The following is a 13,147-nucleotide window of genomic DNA, read 5'->3' on the forward strand; positions in this document are numbered from 1 at the left end:
AATTGGAAGGAGGTAAAACAGCCTAGTACAAATAAATAAATGAACAAAATTCTGTTTGATTTCACAGAGGAGGAAGCAGATGCAGAAAGATGTCCAAGGCTTGCCCTCACTTCAGGTATCAAGCAACTTGATGCAGATACACAGTACACAGTCGTGAGAGGTCTGAACGTTCAGTTGGCAGGTACGGGTAAAGGGGCATCCCCCCGGGAGACCAACTAGTGCACCCAGGTCTGGAGCAGCCATTCATGAAGCGCTTTAGATCTAGAGTTTCATTCCTCAGCTTCCCCACCCCACGCTGCTGGGCTGCTGCCTAAGCCCTAAAATGCTCACAGTTACTCCCAGGCACATCCATAACTGGTATGGAGGCTGCTGTGAAGCCTGATGGTCACTCCTAGGCATCCTCCTGGTCCCTGGCTCAGCCTCGATGGAGCTGAAAGCCCTGCCACTCATTTCTCATGAGCCTCCCTGCTCAGCTCTATGATGTTAAACTGCCCTGGTGCTATTTCCCAGCTGCTTCCCTGAACTGGGATGTGCCGCAAAACCTTGAGCACCTTGCCCATAGCCCAGCCTCCCCACTTTTTGCTATCATTAGAGCAGGTAATGGAGTTGAAGACTTCACAGGCGCTTGCTGTCAAGCAGCTTCACCTCCAGCCATCTTCTGGTGGCTACCCTGATCCTTGTTTCTGCTCTCTGGTTGTGAAAGAAGAGCAGGAATCACCCAGAAACAAGCCAACAGCATCCACAGAAGAGGGAGAGAAGCAGAAAAATGTTTCTCAAGGGATGTGAAGGCTGGAGAGGGTGAAACTGCTGTGCTCAGCCCCTGGGTGCCTGGGCAGAGCTCATGCGCATGGTGTGAAGGCTTAGAGGGCACTGAGGTTCTTGGAGCACGTTCCCACCACCGGGATGAGGCCACCGCCTTAAGTCTTGATGCAGCAGCCAGTTTAACAGGCTTGGTGATGCTGCGGGAAGGCCAGCCAGCCAGCTCCCATACCCAAAGGCATCATTAAATACATTTAAATAATTTCTGGCAGATGTTTGTGTATCCTTCTCCTAAAAATCTGCAATCCTACAGCCTCCCTGGACAGCTTATGCCAGTGGTTGACCAGCCTGAAACATAGAAAGAGTTTTCTGGTAGCCAGGCTGAATCTCCTTTGCTGTAACTTGGGTCTGTTAGACCCAGTGCTACCTGCAGTGGATAGGAGGAAAGTTTGTAAACCTAAGTTTGCACAGATAAGAATAATGTTTCCTCTGCTCTTCACTTCTTTGGAATAGGTAGTCCCTGCTCTGTCTGCGAACTGCCTCGAAGCCCCCTGGTTTCCTGGTTTGTTTACAGAAAAGCCTCACAGCAGCCTTAATGCAATCAAGACATACAAGCCCTGCTCATCTTCACCATTTCCTCTTCCACAAGAAGCAGCATGGTTTCAGGTTGGAATTTGATTTTTTTTTATTATGTTTTTTGGCTATTTCATTAAATGCCTCATTATACTACATAAAGGCGATAACTCATCCATGAACAACAGCCCCATCTTTTCCACACCACCTGCTAAGATGTGCAGATAAAGATCTGCTAGATAAACCTAGCCAGAAGTGGCTAGGTTTGAATATTTACAAAAATCCTACCTGGCAGAATAAACCCTGCTCCTCGCTTAATCACCAATAAACTCACACATTCCATAAATGCATAGAAGAGCTTTTTCATGTTCTCTGCATCATTGCAAACTCTGATTCCTGCCGTGGTGGCAAATAATGCCGCTAGTATAATCCAAAGCAGGGCTTCCACAGGATGGGTCTCTTTTGTCGGCTCAGCCCTCCAACAGGGAGGCTCTGATGAGCTGAGGCCGTGTCCCACAGCCAGGCAGCAAAGAGGCAGGAGGAAGGCTGAGTCTCTTGCCCTCCTGTGTCCAGCTGCCCTTGCCCCCCTGCGCCAGCACATATCATAGAATCATAGAATCATCAGGTTGAAAGAGACCCACTGGATCATTGAGTCCAACCATTCTTATCAATCACTAAACCATGTCCCTCAGCACCTCGTCCACCCGTGCCTTAAACACCTTCAGGGAGGGTGACTCAACCACCTGCCTGGGCAGCCTCTGCCAGTGCCCAATGACCCTTTCTGTGAAATTTTTTTTCCTAATGTCCAGCCTAAACCTCCCCTGGTGGAGCTTGAGGCCATTCCCTCTTGTCCTGTCCCCTGTCACTTGGGAGAAGAGGCCAGCACCCTCCCCTCCACAACCTCCTTTCAGGTAGTTGTAGAGATATGTAGGCAGGCAGGTGGAAAGCCGGGCCCTCCATGTCCCTGGGATAAGGATAAGTGCATTTTCATATTACATCTAATGTAATAAGTCAGTTAAATGACCCTAGTCTAGGGAGGGCAGCATGTTAATAAATGGTCGTTACCAGCAGTTGACAGTTGGTTAGAACAGATTAATTCCCAATGAAGAAAAAAACTCTTTATGTAATGTAATGCTTCTGGCTGGGGATCAAGGGTTGCAATCATCCACCCATAGCAGACCTTTAAATCCGGCTTTGTTCCGCTGCAGGAAAATAGACAAAAAAAAAAAAAGAAAAAAATCTGCTATTTTTTAAAGGTTATGATTCAGCCAGCATCACTCAGATCCTAATTCTGGGAGCACTGAGCTTGTTTCCTAAAGAGAACAATATGTTGCACCACAGGCTGGTGATGCAGATGTGGCAGGGGAGGTGGTGTGAGGCAGGAGGGGGGCACTGCACAGACCCCATGCCCCGGGGATGCCGGAGACGGCCTTGTGTGCAGCTGGTGGGATGATGCGGGCTTCTTGGCCATAGCCATGGGTGCTTGGGGCTGACTGGTGGATGTCAGGGCACCCTGGGTTTTGTACAGTTGCCCTGGGAAGGTGCAAGAAGCAGGGGTGCAGCTGTACTGGGCTGTGCTTGCACACAGGGCCAGGGTAGTGAGGTCTCACTTTCCAGCAGCCACAAGGAAAGCAGCTGTGAAAAGCAGGAGGTCAAAGCAAGCTTAAGTAGAGGAGGTTTTAGCAGGACACCTCACGGCTGCCTAGATCCTGGCAGCTGGTGTCGTGGTGGATGCACATGCACAGGCTTTCACTCTTCCAGCCATCAGGAGGCTCCTGGCTCCTTTATTTCCACTTGCAAGAGAGCAATGCATTTCACACTGACTCACTTCCTACAAGACACTCTTCGAGATGAACCTTTAGAAAATGGTTCCCGGGCTCTCCACTCACCATGGCAGAAGATCTCAGATGTTTTCCCAAAGCCACGAGATCAAAAGCAAAACTCACTGGAAAGTCAAATCCACTGGAACATCAATAAATATTGTCAATAATTACCAATGAAAAAAAAAATTGTTACGGTTATCCTGTGACCTGAGGATATGGATATAGTAAAACTGATTCAAATACTTGAGGGGACTGTTTTTTACTATATGCAATTTTATTTATCATCTGATAGGAATATTCCTACTCATATACTGGTGATTTCACAGGAAAATTTTGGAAGGAATTTTACAGTTCATGCTTAAAGCAAGAATTATTCCATTTTACTTAAGCATTTTGTATTTCACCGTATATTGACTTACACAAAATAAACGTGCATAAAGTAGGAGAAGACCCACAAGCTGTGATGTGAATAGGAGAAGACAAATGAGACTCACTTCTTCTGAGTAGTGCAGGTCCCCAGCAGGTAAAATGGAATCTCTCAGATGTTGGGGTTTTCTTTCATCTCCTTTCCATTTCACCTTGCTTTTCGACAGTGATGCCAGGCTGTGGAAAACAGATTAAATCTGTAAGAAGTGTGTGAATAAAGTAAGTTCTGTGCAGGCAAAGGACTTCAAACGGGGAGAAAGGCTGGTGGTGGAGATACTGTCATAGGCACAGACTTCAAAAGAGACGCAGCAGGTGATTAACTTTTCAGCTAATCTGTGCAGCTGGAGAAAGATACACAGGCTGCGTGAGCGAGGCTGAACTCTGCAAATTCCTCTTTGATTCCTTAGAGGCTTTGCCATTTACATCTAAGGGGATCTGGAAGAACCTTGTGCTCACGTCTGGGAACATGATGTTGCCCCTGAGGGCTTCCCAGGCCCTTCAGTCCTAGTGATGGGGAGGCAGCAGCACTGCCACTGGGGAATCATGCTGCCAATGCAACAGACTGGCCAACTGCAACCCCAAACTGCTCCACAGCTTGAACTGGCCACTGTGGTGCATGGGAAAGGTGAAAAGAAACACCACGGGGCTAACACTGCCCAGGAAGACACCTCCAGAAGCTCCTGACTATCTTCAGCTGATGGTCACCAGCACGCAAATGAGGCTTCCCAGCAGGCTGCTATGCAAGCAATGGGGAGTTGGTACTGATGCGAACAGAAAAAATGGTCCTCACTCCCTCTTCAAGCATTTTTCGCTCACCAGGGAAGTCTGTGAGCAGCTTCATGCTTCTCAGCACAAAGCAAAATCCAACATCTTTTCACTCATGGCCAAATCTGCATGTGCTGTGATGGAAATCACGGGGCACTTCTATAATCAGCAGTAAATGTTGTGACACAAATACAAAGTGAGCAATGAGATGAAAACATTTGATTATTGGCATCAGAAGTGGAATAGCCCCATTAGTTCATCTTCATCATGTCTCAAAAATGCTGAATATTTTCTTATACTTTGTTTGGGCTATGAAAGAAGTTACTGTTAAAGGGATGTCAGCCTGGAGACTGTTAATAGCTTTTTTGGCTCTTGCACACTAGACAATGCCTGTCACACCAAAAAGAGAGATGAGCCTTTTCAGGGAGTTACAGGAGCCGTGTGCAAAATGCATGTACAAATTAATAACAAACACTCTTTTATTTGCTCCAGCACTAAAGAAAGAAAAAAGAACAGAATTCCAATATGTTCTTGGGCTTTGGGGTTTTAAAAGAATCAAGTTTAAAAAGTTCACCAGCATTTTTTTGTCTCGGGACATACTGCTTTAGAAATGTTTGCTTTGTAGTTTTTCTGGGTTTATTTCGTTTCCTTACTCAGTCTTGCTATTAAAAGAAGGTTGGGAAGTGAAGGAAGTGAAAAAAAGGAAGAAGTTTGAAAAGCTTTTGGAAACATTTTAATGGAGAGCAAAAGATGAATCTCTGGGGGCTTTTTTTCTCTCTTTTATTTTGCTCTGATTTTTTTTTTTAATATTGGACGCAGCATTCTCAGAGCTCATCTTTGGGTGGTAGCGTAGGACACCATGCACTGACTGCTGCTTCTGCTGTGACTGTGTTGTGTCCCTACAGGCAAATGGGCAGTTTTCCCACATCTCTCTGCTCTGCACAGGGCTCCCAGATATTTCTCTACTACTCCTTCTTTTCTCTTTAGTGTATAACAATTGTACCTGGAGTCCCCTGAGGACAAGGGAAAGCGGGTTTGTCCCATAGGGAGTCTCCTCTTACGCAGGGAAGCCTAGAGTGCAGTGGCTGAAAAGAAATGTTTCCTTCCTCTGACAGCATCTGCAGAGGAGCAGAGTGCTGCCATGAAGAAGTACTCGTGCACAGCAGAGGGTGTGCTCAGTAACCCAATGACACACCCCAAGTCCCTTGGTCAGTTCTTCAAAGTGCCTATGTCTGGAAAAAAAAAGTGCAGTTCCATTTTCTACAGTGACTTAAGGTTTATGATCCATGAATGAGTCTAATCAGGTCCTATTTCCATGGAAAACCACCTTTCTCTTCCTGTTAAAATCAAAACTGAAGTCTGGTCTTAGGATATTCCTTATTTTGGCAAGGGCACATTGTTTACCAAGACATGTTATATTTTTTAAATACAGCACAAACCTCAACCTTTGTTTTCCTTCCATTTCCAGAAGAGATTTCTGCTTTTCCTGGACTGTTTCTAAGCTGACATCAGCACCCTATGCTGCAAAGCTGTAAACTTGCAACTAGGCAAGGTCACAGTCTGCTTTTTGGGGTTTTTGCCCTGAGTATCTCAAACCACTGTCTCCCCGTCTAGTAGCTCTATTTTGGGTTTCTTTCTGAAAGAATTATGTTATTTTACTTCTAAATTAAACCATTCAAATGCTACTGGTATCAATCCTCAGATAACAGATTCACTTTTGCCATAGAGGGAGAGGAAAGGATTTGACCTAAGAAACCAGAGTCTGTTTTCAAGTGCCTGAGAGTTCAGTGAAACTCATGCAAGCCAAAGCCATAAACAAAACCACAAGAGCTAGGCAACTCTCCATAATTAAAAAGTGACGTCTTTTGAAAAGACAGGAGGAAGAAAGGATAGAAATATTTTATTTTGGGTTTCTTTTTTTGCATCTTTGGGTGAGTTTTACCACCCATGGGAGCTGCTCAGCCAGCTCCCCTGAAGTCTTCAGTTATCCATACATTAGGGTGGCTTTGGACTGTAGCAACCTGAATTTTTTCACACTTCCCCATCCCTGGGCAGTTTCATGGGCCATGAGGGACCTCTACTACCCTTTATCTTCCCCAGAGGGCACCAAGAAGATGTAATTTCCCTCCAGATACAAATACACATCCGCTTACTGTCTATTTTTCACATTGGGCTGAACTTCCCTGATACACCAAATTGCATGAGCGAGACCCTCAAAAATCACACATCTACTAAAGAAGAGCCTCCTGGCCAGTTTTTTTTGAGGGGATGGTTGGTGTGTTGGTTTTTTTCCCCTTGAAAAAAGAAGATTCCTTCCCTTAGGAAGATTTTTTCGTATCGCTTTTATGCCTCCTTCCTTTTCCACTCCTGACACAGCTTGCTCAGGGTTAGCAACATAAAACCAGCCCTTGAGCTACTTCCCAAAACCTCTTCACCTTCTCTCTGACCCACCCTGGCTCCTGGGCAGTGACACTGGGGCTGCACAGTGTGGGCATCCCTGCCAGCCCCTGTTTGCTGGGAGCTCTCTTGCCAGGCAGCCCTGAAAAGTAGCTGTGAAGCTGCTTGTCTCCAGCAGGTGGGAGCCTGCTTGCACTGCTCTTCCCTGTCTGCCTGGCACTGCTGCTTATCCCACTGCCCACCTACAACACTGCCTGCCCTGCATCACTGCTTGACTGCTTGCAACTCAAACAAAATCTACTGAGCTGGTATTCCAGATGCAAAAGCACAAGAAAAATAGAGTGGACAATAATATAAATTCCTCCCTTTCTTTTCCTTACCTCCTATGCTCCTGCACCCCAATGGAAATAAAAATTGCAGGTGATCCTGTTCCTAGGAGACTGCAACTACAGGACCAACCACAGACCAAGGCTGGGTCTAAGTCCCATCTCCCACCTAGTCTGATTCCCAAAGGTTCATGAGGCCAGTCCCAGGTGGGACACAAGCGAAGGACGCCAGCAGCAGAAGTGGAGCAGCCACGATGGGAACACATCTCCTGGGGAACAGGCAGCTGCTCGAGGTTACATTATCCTGCTGTTGTGGCAGCTCGTTCATTTCTGTGATACCTTGGCTTGAACATGCAATGAAATGAGAGCGAGAGATTGAATTAGGAAGGCAAGATACTGGCTGTGAGAGAGTAAAGAGGACAAATGTGCAGAAAGCAATGATGCTGGGACTCAAAATGGCTAGCGTAAAAACTATGTTAATTATGTTTGTGCTTTTTTCAAGGCTTTCATCTTTTCTGGGTGTATCCAATACGTCTCAAACTCTAGCACTCCACAAGTGTGCTTGGGAGAGGTGTACATCTGATTTTCTCTATTTTATCTGGAAATAGAACCATGTAAAATAAATGCTGCCTTTTCTATCTGTTCCCCCTCAGTGAGCTTCTGAGACATTTCTGACAGACCTTTTGTGCCCCAGTACCCCTCCAGTGCTGTGTTTTGTTCTTGCTTATACACTTCAGTGACTCTTTTCAATGGCTTCAGCACGTGACTGTTTTAGTGGGATGTGCACGGATTCATATAACTGGCATTGACCTGGTTTGGAAGGAAAAAGAAGAAACAGTGATGAAACCACGTGGGGAAGTTAAAAAAAAAAAAGAGACACACGAAAAAAAAGACTGATTTTTTCTGTAACACCTACCATATTACAACTGCAAAGTTGTGCCCCTTTCTTTTCAATATCTGGCACTCTGTTTTACCTAGTAATGCTGACAGTATGTTCAGGAGGCTTCTGCATTTTCTGGGAGGCATAGATCTGTTCTCAAAGGTGCTCGGCAAAAGGCAAGTGGCAATAGTCACAAGCTCAGCAAGACACAAGGAGAAAGCTTCTCAGAGAGGCTCTGGAAAATTCACCCTTGGGTGTATCCAAAATCCAACTGTACAGGGCCATGAGAACCTTGGTCTCAGTTAGATCTTCCAGATTTAAGAGCAGAAAGTACCATCAAAAATCTTTTAGTAGACTGTCCAGGAAAACAAGCCTGTTCCCCACTGTATGCTAATCAGTATAGAAAAGTAAACACCAGGACTTCCTTTTATGATTCAAATATCCTTGCAAACCAAAGGGAGAAATTAAAGCCATGGCATGGGATAAATACATCAGCTCTAGGCAGTGGTCGTGTTAATAAAAAATCTGTCTCCCAAACAATTTCTTGAAACAACAAGAAACCAGTTACTAAGTCTGATGATTTCACATCCAAGTCCTCTGATTGACTCTGATGTGAAATGAGCCTATTGAATACCTCAACAAAGTCTCAAGAGATCAATGATAATTTGTGCTGCAAAAGGAACATCAAAATGACACTAATAAAAAATTGTCAATTATATGAAGACCAAAATTAATAAAATCTCCAAAAATGAATCTGTGATGCACTCAGTTAATTGCTGCTTCTGGCATTGCAGCCTGAGAAATAATAGGATAAAAATCACAACGTGGTAGCTCTGCCGAATCCCTGAGAAATCTCAGCAGCCTCCATGGAGGTAACACTAGGAGCAGAAGAAGTGAAGCTGGGCAAAGGTGCAGCTCCTAACTGTGAGCAAGCTGCCCAGCACCAGAAGGCCCACCCTGATGGGGCACCTGTAAGGGATGGAGAGCACCTGTACCTGGAAACAGGCCCTGCCACGCAGCCCTACATCTTTGCCACGCAGTGTTTCATCAAACCCCTCTTGCCATTTGCACCATTTTGACGTCCACTGAGAGCCCAGATGAGTTTCATTATGCAGCCGTCCTCTTCTGCTAACGGTGTGTGGCATTAGGCAATGAAATTTGCGTACCTGGGGAACCTGCACAAAGTCTGGACTGTCAGATGCACCACTCCTAAATGCTGATGGGCTCGTCAGTTGTAAGTGACTGAGGAGAGAGGTCTGACTGTGTTGGTCAAGCAGAGGATCCTACACTTAATAGGAATATGAATTGCTCTTCCTTATTAATAGAACATTGGAAAAATCAGATGCTAGAGAGATTGCTAATTATGCTCCAGCAAGTGACTTCTTTGGAAAAGACAGAAAATATTATCACTAGGTGTAGAGCATTTGGTAAGATCTGATTTCTAATATTTTGTACAAGTCTTGTTACCTATGCTGAAGAAATACAGATGTGAACAGGTGCAGGTAGAGGGAAGGACTTCAAGCACAGTTAGGGAAATAGAGAAGGTGTCTTATAAGGAGAGGATTAAAGAGTTTGTCTTGTTGAGCCTTGCAAAATCATGGCTGTGAAGGCATATGATTGCAGTCTGTGCAATGGGGAAGGATAAATACCAGACAAAGAGAATTATTGATGTCAAAGTGTAAACGGATGCACGTTCAAATGAGTAGAACTGAATAATTCAAAACGGTAAACTAGAATTTTTCTATCAGTAATGTTGAGAAGCAATGTTACCAATCAAGAAGTGAAGTCAGAGAAGCTAAAGCATTGCAAGATGGGGCTTGATGAGTTTATGGAGATAAGTTTACAGGCTTCATGCATCCATTTGCTTGGTTTCTTTACATGGGTTCTGCAAGGAAGGGTGGTAGTAGGGAAGATTATTGTTTTAATTTGTTTGGATCACATGGATTTAAGACACGTATTTCAGTATTAAGCCAGTCACCTCCAAAGGATGGGGCACTGCCACACTCGACCTTCTTCATGCATTTCAGCTGGATGAGAAAAAGGGCGGGGGGGTCTTTTGTTTTGTCTTCTGATGGTGCAGAGGCAATTGGCGACAGATGGATGTAGGACACTGGGCACTGAAGTCTCCTCTTCAGACTCATCCTGGAAAAGCTTCTAGGTGTCTGCTTGATGTGTTTTTCCTGTGTACCCAGGATTAACCTGATCACCAGTTATGTAATCTGAGAGGAAGTTGTCCTTTGGGTCAGACTCGCAGAACAATTTGTTGGTTTCTTTGTGGGTTTTTTTGTTTGGTTTTGTTTCCCTCGGTGACATGAACTGCTTCCAAGAATGGTCTGCACTGACACTTGAGGGACACCCTCATTCTGCAGAGGGACAAGCAGGGTGCTTTAATACTCAGGAAGCTCTACAGACATACTTAGCTTGTTCATTTGCTAACAGCATTGATTTCTATGCTACGTAATCATTTGTTGGATTCCTCTACACTTGCAGTCTCTTATTGCAAAACAAGACCTCTTATTAGTACTTTATTTCAGTTAACTATTCCAATCAGACTAACATTCTAGTAATTACAGCCTTGTGTCTTCCCATATTACACCATATGGTATTTGCAGACAAGTGGCAGACGCTGGGCTGGTGGAGATACACAATGTGCTTCCCCGTGGCTTCAGCCCCTATTTGTACAGGGACATTAACGACAGCAGTAAGACAAACTGAGCAAATGAATGTTTTTCTACATCAAGATCCTGGGAGACAATAAAAGAGGGGATTGTTTCAGTTAAAATCAAATTTTAAAAAGAGTGCAAATGCAAGCTGGATCCAGTACAAGAATTTCTGAGAGGGAATGAATTGGTTGAGAAAATGATCTAAAATAACTCAGGTTCACCTATGTAAATCTGTAGGACAGAGCAATAGAACACCAGTGAGGTCACACTTACTGGCCACAAGCTAAAAGGAAATACAAGGGGGGAATGTCTGCTGTGGCATTTCTGTTTCATTACAGATCTGAAAACCTAGAAGAACTGCAGGCAATTTGAGATCCAGAGGGGGTGAATAGGACCAGCTCAGGTAGTGATATTGTGTCAAGGAAGTTCATCTGCAATAACCCATATAACAGCTTTTAGAAGTTAGCCACCGAAATCAGAACTGCATGTTACAGATTTGTGCCTCCTGTTTGCTGTTTTCTTCCTGGTGTGTTTCTGTGCAGTTCATAATACCTTTCTGGTTTATTTTTTATTGCTGCTTTGAGGCATCAGTGTTGTAGTGATAAAGATCAGTAGCAGAGGAAAAGGAGCCAACTGGTAGTTTTCCAAATGACCATCTGTAATTCACAGAGCATCAGTACATCCAAATGGCAGATGAACATCATTTCTGCATAGGATTTCAAGGAATATTGTTGTAAGAGCTGCCCTGATTGACAGTCATATTCCAGTGTTAGTTTAAAACCATGAAATATCTCAGAATTGACAGAGCTGGAGATGCTGCATCATATTTACAGAAAAAAAAAAAATCTTACGGATATCTTTGTGCCAAAAGTGAAAGGCTGCAGTAACTCTAGTGAAGGGAAACACGTAGGAAGCCATTGGGAGAGGTTGTCCATGGGCATTCAACGTAAAAGACTCCATCAACAAAACAAGAACAGAAAGGTGGGACTTGCTGATATTAACCACATCATTGACTCTGCATGCTCTCACAAGTGTATGAGAAGGATCCCACTGCAGAGCTCTCTGTATGCCAGCTGGCTGTGTTGGGCTGCTGTCCTCAACAGTGAGACAGCAGCTGTTGGAAAGTAATGCACCTGACTGGCTTAGACAGCTACCACCTGATAAAATGTGTTGTTTCCTAGAAATGCTTCTCCAGCAACCCCTGATGGCCCTGGCTTGGATGTAGCTGTCCATGCTGCAGTTAAAGATTGTAGACAGGTGAGTCCCCTGTCTCCTTACGTGCTGGGAGGTGCAGAGTGCTTCAGACACAGTCCAGAGACTGCCAGTAGGCTATGTACCTTGAAGATGCTTCTCTCGGGTGTCCTTTTCATGTGTTCTCCCCTGAATAAATCCAAGATAAGCTATACAGATGCCCAGTATTTGATTGAAAATGTTAAAAATGATGCTGAAGCTGTATCTGAAATGTGTGAGTCCTGTGAGTGATGGCCAGACAGATCATTTGTAGCTGGCTTGGCGGTCTCACCAGATGGCCACACGTGGAAGTGGGTGATTCCGAGAAAAAGCTTACTGAAAACTCCAGAGTACCTCTACCAAGGGAGAATATTGTGATATTCGTCATTTTTTAAAAAAAAAGTACTAATTGCTATAATCTATTATTTGCTTTAGAATCTCTTTTTGACCAATAATTATGTAAAACTTAACCATTATAACATCCTGCCATCTGAAGTTAATTGTCACTGCCAAATTCAGCAAAGGTTGTCAGATCTGAAGAAATTTGTCTTTACAAGGAATGTCAGAATTTGCCACGTCAGCCGATGCCAATATTTGACGATTCTGAGCCAGACTCATTGATCGTCTAATCTGCTCTTCCTTATGGGTCTGGCTACTGGACTTTTCCACATTTATCCCTGTCTGAGAACTAGCCCATATAATTCAGAAAATCATGCTGTCTTAAGTTGAAAAATACACTCATAGAGAAACAAACATCATTGTCACTTGTAAAACATACTAAAATTTGATTTATTTCTGTTTCAAATTTGTCTTTTGTGGTCTTGCAGCCACTTTAATAAAGCTATTTTAATAAATATTTAGCTTGCTGGATAGAGGAGAACTCTCACTTTCAAGATTTAGAAAGTCTGCGTCATCACATAAAGAGGTAATATAACCTTCATATTCTTACAATATTCTCTTTCGTAAAAACACGAGCTAGCAAATTTTAGCCACTGTTTTTTTGTGTGTGTGTGAAGTTACTGTTCAGCTTTTTTTCAGAGAAAATTCTCCATTGATGTTGAGAATCCCTTATCCTCATCCTAAAACTATGATCCATGTTCTTGATCCACATTCATCTAACAGATGGACAGTTGTGCAGTAAGCTGTAGTAAAATGTCATTGATAGTTTCTGGGCCTTTTTCTATGCCACTCCATTTACTCCTTGACAGTGATCCTTTAGTTTTTCTGATCCACTTCATGTCACTATGGGCTTATTCAGGAACCAGACTGCAGTTTATTCTTGCTTATTGACAAGAACAGAACAGA

This window comes from Phaenicophaeus curvirostris, chromosome 2 (assembly GCF_032191515.1).
Source record: "Phaenicophaeus curvirostris isolate KB17595 chromosome 2, BPBGC_Pcur_1.0, whole genome shotgun sequence".
In the NCBI taxonomy this organism is placed as follows: domain Eukaryota; kingdom Metazoa; phylum Chordata; class Aves; order Cuculiformes; family Cuculidae; genus Phaenicophaeus; species Phaenicophaeus curvirostris.